Source organism: Suricata suricatta, chromosome 10 (assembly GCF_006229205.1).
Source record: "Suricata suricatta isolate VVHF042 chromosome 10, meerkat_22Aug2017_6uvM2_HiC, whole genome shotgun sequence".
Taxonomy (NCBI): domain Eukaryota; kingdom Metazoa; phylum Chordata; class Mammalia; order Carnivora; family Herpestidae; genus Suricata; species Suricata suricatta.
Window position 1 is genome coordinate 101263296 of NC_043709.1, and position 6089 is coordinate 101269384.

Below are 6089 nucleotides of genomic sequence, written 5' to 3' on the forward strand. Positions count from 1 at the left end.
AGAATTATAATAATCGTAGTAATTAACAACTATATGGCTTCCAACAGTGTTTTGTTGTTGTTATTTAAACTATATAGATACCTGTTAAGGAATCCAGAAAATAATGTAGTGAATTGAACTGGCTTTTAAAAAAAACAACAGGGGCTCCTGGGTAGCTCAGTTGGTTAAGCGGCTGACTTCGGCTCAGGTCACGATCTCAGTTCCTGGGTTCAACCCCATGTCGGCCACTGTGCCAACAGCTCAGAGCCTTGAGCCTGCTTCGGGTTCTGTGTCTCCCTCGCTATCTTCCCCTTCTTTACTTGTGCTCTGTCTCTCTCAAAAATAAGTAAACATTAAAAAAAAAATAGAAAATACCAAGTGACTCTAGAGTAGTATTTTTTGTGAGAAATTTGTTTCAGTTGTAAATATTTATAAATATATATTTTATATACTGGCTTATCACGTGAAAAAGACTTTTTAAATGGTGTGTGTATGCTTTTGTGGTCCTTCATTTTGAAAACACTTGCTGTTAAGCATATCTCATGTATATTGTTTCCTGTAATTTGCACAACCCTGAGAGCTTGTAGTATTATTCAGTACTTTGGGATGAGAAAAACAGGTTCAGCTGTTATAGCCGGATTTTAATATCGCCCCCAAAAACGAGAGACCGCCAGGGAGTCTGAATCACGCATGCAAAAGCAAAGGGCTTTATTACGAATTTAGGCCCGGCCAGCCTAAACTCGGGCTCACAGACTTCCAACAACACACTGGATCCACGTGGAGCGAGCCCCGAGCATGGGGGCGCAGGGCCTTTTATGAGTTTGGGAAGGGGGCATTACAGGAAATTGTGACACAGGTACAGGGGTCCAGTCAATATAGCATCACATCATTGACAGTAACTTTAACCAATTACAGAGTGGACCCAGGACCCTCACGTAGTGCGTGACTAGTCTTAACCTCCATCTTTAGGCCCGCCCTCAGAAATGTTAATAGTGTTAGCTGGTCTTTCCTGATTGGGTGTTACAAGGATTGTCTGAGAAGCTGACACTTAGGCCTCCAAGGTCAGAGTCAGTTTGATTCAGACCTGTCCTTACAAGCAAGATTAAGTCAGTCTTTCTTTGGGATGAGGGCATCAGAAGTATTATTTGCAAAAGTCTGTCGTTGTTCAAGACACTTTAAAGTTTAGGTCTGCACTGGTCTTTCATGAGTCAGCATTGTGAAAATAAGAATATCTGCCTTACCCGGGGGTGTTGGGCCAGGCCTAGTCCTGCTTTCTGTGTCTGAACATAAAGGGAGAAGGCACTGGAAGGCAGGACATTTTTGCCTGGGGGGCTGAGAGGGGGATAGCACATTTTGTCCCAGAGTTCCCAATGGATCTGACAGCCAGATAAGATGAAAACAAGGAACAGCAAACAAAACGGTAAAGAGGAGGCAGTCTAGACAAACACTGGGGACTGTACATACATTCGTGTTTGTTTTTGGTGAGATATATATATATATATATATATATATATATATATATATATATATACACACACACACACACATACAGTGGGGTTGGCTGGATCCATTCAAATGTACTGTGTCACACAGGTGTACCTCGTGCTTTAAATGCATGATCTCATTATGGAGGGGTTGCATGCCCCCTCACTCTACCACCTCTCTATCCTCTCATAGCTGAAACCGTAAGCTTCGTTGTATGTTTTAAGGGATAGGAAAATAAAGAGCCAATTTAAAAGTGTTTACTTCTAAAAGTAAAGTTAAATAGTTTTTGAGTTATGTTTCTTTCCACTGTTATTTCTCCACTGTTTTCTCTTCCTCCAGCCTTTTGAATGAAATTGTAAAATAAATAATTCATAAATATCCCAGGACAAAGTAGATGAGGCTCACCCTGCTTCTGCCACCAAGTGCCCTGGCCTGACCCAGTTCTCTGAAATCATACCCTGACCCAGCACTTCGCAGTGCCTCAGTTTTATCTTCTCCATCACTTGCATTTCTTGTTCTTGACCTTTCTGTGCCAAGGGGTGCCTGTTAATATTTGTCCTGTAGGTCATGCCACTGTGATATTATGTCACATGGCAACTTGCATACCATGCCTTTTGGCTTTTGCCAAGAGAACCAAATAAAGTTAGAAAGGGAGGAAAGAACAATGGGACATAGATCAAGTCTTTCCCCATCGTGTGTCAATTACTTTAACTGCCTTGTGTGTTACAGTCACAGCAAGGGGAACCCTGGACTAGGTGTTGCACAGCCACCTGGAGAGATCCCTGGCTCCACAAGGAGCACGCCTGTTCTTGACCCTTTCTAGTGGGATGGTTGGTGGGTCTCACTGGCACCATCCAGAGCTCACGTTTTTTAAGCCAAGCACTCTTTCAGCAAGTTATGGCATACTCCCTATAACTGCCTAACCAGGCCATCTTCCTGGTTAGATGACATGGATACAATGGTGCGGGTAGTGGCATAGTCTTTACCACCCAGCCAAATGGTAGCTTCAGTAGAAACCCGCTATGGGAACGGGGTGGGGTGTGTGTGTGTGTGTGCGCACGCGCGTGTGCTTAGGAAGGCCAGGTTAGAAACAGGACCTTTAAAACTTTCCGCACAACTTTCTATATATGAGGCCCAGAGCTACTCACCATCCTTGGGGGCAAGGCTACAGCTTCCTAATGGGCTCTGTTTGAGACTTCCTCATCCTCCTTCCGGATCTACAGCACACGTTATTAACATACTAAAGGTTCTGAGAAGTCCTCAAAGACAGAAACCTGTTTCTCAGACTTACTTGACCCAGAAATTAGGTAGCATAACAGTGTAGGCAGCCCTACTCTGAGTGAAATGCTGTTATTCAGAGCTCTCCTTTTGAATCCTACCCCCTTCCTCACAAGTTCAGCGCTGTCAGAAGGGACCATCCACTCTGGGAAGCTTGTCAGGGTTGTTGTCTGTTTTGTTTTAATATTTTAAGTAATCTCTACACCCAACATGGGGCTCACAATCACCGCACCGAGATCAGGAGTGACATGCTCTACTGACTGAGCCAGCCAGGCACCCCAGGGTTGTTGCCTGTTTAAGACTCTCCTGGCCATTCACTGAAGGGTAAAGAGTAGTCTTTCATGGTCTCTGAAGTCCAAACATGAGGACATGGGCTTGAAAAACAAAGGATGATGAAAATGTTTGAGAACTAAACAAGTGGCAGTCATACAACATTGTAATTAGACTATATACCAGTGAATTGTTCACATTAAAATGGTTAATTTTATATTATGTGAATTCCACCTCATTTAAATGTATGCAATTTACATATACATACATATGTGTGTGTGTGTGTGTGTGTGTATACATACACACACACACACACACACACACACACACACAGAACGATTTTATGTGGGAAGCACTCCTAACAGGGGCACAGGAGACCGGTGATCCTGGAGCCCACAGGTCTTGAAGGAGGGGGATGGTGTATGGCCAGTCCTCTCTTCTAACAAAAGAATTCTGGAAGTTCATAAGGCATTATTATTATTTTTTAATGTTTATTTTGAGAAAGGGTTGGGGGGACAGCAAGCAGGGTAGGGGCACAGAGAGAGAGAGAGAGAGGGAGAATCCTAAGTAGGCTCCATGCTGTCCGTGCAGAGCCTGCCTCTGGCTCAATCCTACGATTTGTGAGATTGTGACCTGAGAATCCAAGAATCAGAGGCACCCAAGTGCCCTGGCATTGTTTTTGTTTGTTGGATCATCCCTCCTCAGAACCACTTTGTGAATCTTTCATTCTTTGCCTCCTAGATTGGTGTATTTAGTGTTGTGTCATTACATGCTAAATAAGGTTTTATTATGAGCCTTAGATTTTATAGCTGAGGATAGCGGGTGCATCCAAGTTATCTGAGGTTGGCAAGCAGCTGGGGAACTACAGCCATAAAGTCAGCAATTTCCAGAAAGAGGACAAGCTCTCTTACATAGATCTTCCCTTTGGCTTTATTCAGCACTGACCTTAGCCCCTTTGCATTTCAACTTAATGGTTACAAGGCTCTGAGATGTTGTATGTGGAAAGGGAATGGAAGAAACATGGGAGACAGGAGTAAAATGTGATTCTGCTCTTGTAAGTCAAAGGAGATCCACAATTTCCCCCTTTTACTCTTGGAGTGGTGTGGCCAGGGTGGAATGAAGGAATCCAGTGCTTTGATGCTGGTGTAAGGCAGGCAGTGTTGGGCTGGGCCCAACAGTGGTTGTGGACTACAGTAAAGTTCCTGATCTTCACACTAAATGGATTGGGGAAAGGGTTGAGGCAGGTGGAGGGTAGGATTTGGATGCAGTGTAGAGTCAAGTACAGGTGGGGCAAGAGGATGCAAGACAGGAGGAACCTTCTGTTGGACAGGAGAGGAGAGTGGGCTGGAGGTGCACGGTACTCAGGAGATAAACTTTATAGAACTTGATGTTAGGATCAGCAATAGGACAAGATGAACCCTATCTTACATTTTCCAGCGACTGCAAGTCTACAGAACAGCTAGCAGTGCTGGTCACTACTGGTTTTCCTTAATTCAAGCACATTGTGTCCGTATGCGAAGATTTTAAAGGTTGGTGGGGCTAATGGACTAGGTCATGAACTTGAATGTGGTCCAGAGCAGAGTTTAAGTATGTGTTGGGTCTGTTTTTAATCCTGAAGATTTCTGGGCACTTTAACATCTTAATGTTAAACCAAAACTTGTTCAGTTCCAGGGTTCCATAGAAGTGCAATTGTTTGAAATTCCTGGAATCCTATAGAACCATTCAGAGCTGTAGGGAACCTCAGAAGTGAGTGCCTTTTGTCCACTCCTATATTTTTGCAGGGGAGTTTGGATAGGTTCAAGAGAGCTCCTATTCCAGGCAGACCCCTTTCTATTTAATTTGAGCCTTGGTTTCCTCTTATGTAATAGGAGGCAGGCATTACCTTCTTTTAGGATGGTTGCCAAGGATTAAGGTTAATTGACAGGAGGGGCACCTGGGTGGCTCAGTTGGTTAAGTGTCCATCTTCAGTTCAGGTCATTATCTGGTTTGTGGAATTGAGCCTCACATTGGGCTGTCAGTGCAGAGCCTGCAGCAGATCCTATGATGTCCCCCTCTCTCTGCCTCTCCCCTGCTTGTGCAAGCACACGTGTGCTTGCTCTCAAATGTAAACATTAAAAGGAAAAAAAAAAGGTTAATTCACACAAGGCTCTTGTTTTAATGGTAGGCTTATGTTCTAGGTGCTTCATGGGAATTAGCTACTGTTGCTGGCTATAGGGGCAAGACATCTTGAAATGCCAAAGACCCAGAGACACAGGACTATGTGAACTCAGCGAGAGCACATGGGAGACTGAAACACATGATACTTCTGGCTCTGGCACCAACCATGCTGTAGGCCTTGGGTGGAATTCTCACACAGAAATCAATCTTCCATAGTAAAAGCATGAAGCTATTTCTCCTGGGAACTGTATAGGCACATGGGTAGGCAGACTACCTCCACCAGTGTACAGGCCAGCACTCTCTGGAGAGGGTCAAGGCTCTAGACTATAGACAAGACCATCTATAGAACACAGGATTTCAATGCCCCTTGGCTTCTCCTAGGACCTTATAATGCTATAGGAGCCAAAGGTCAGCACATAGAAAAACACAGAAGTCTTTTCCTTTAGGGTCAAGGAGGAAGCTGGGGAGCAGGCCAGAGAGCCAGTGTTCCCTGGCTTAACTGTTCTTTCCCACCTTAATTGTGTAAGGTGTCTGACTGGAGGAGTTGGGAACAGGAATTTTTCCTTGATGAAAGACCAAGAGAGCTTGTGCTTTCTGCTAGACTGTCTCTACTGGATCACTTAGGTGGAAGCAGACAGATCTAACCAATATACATGAGTGGTCCCAGTATTTTGCAGGCTTGTATTTTCCTCTTCCTAAGTGTTAGGGAACAAAAGGAGAGCCATGAAAACCCACCAGGCTGGGGCGGGGGGGGGGGGGGGGGGGGGGGGGGGGGGGGGGGGGCAGTGGTCTGGGCAGCGCCCAGGAGGCCCTGTATGCAGGCACCACTCCATGCTCAAAGAATGCTTCTTCATTGCTGCTGCACTTGGGTAGCCACCATGCCCACCGCCTGAGGCCAAACAGAAAAGGCTGCCTGACAC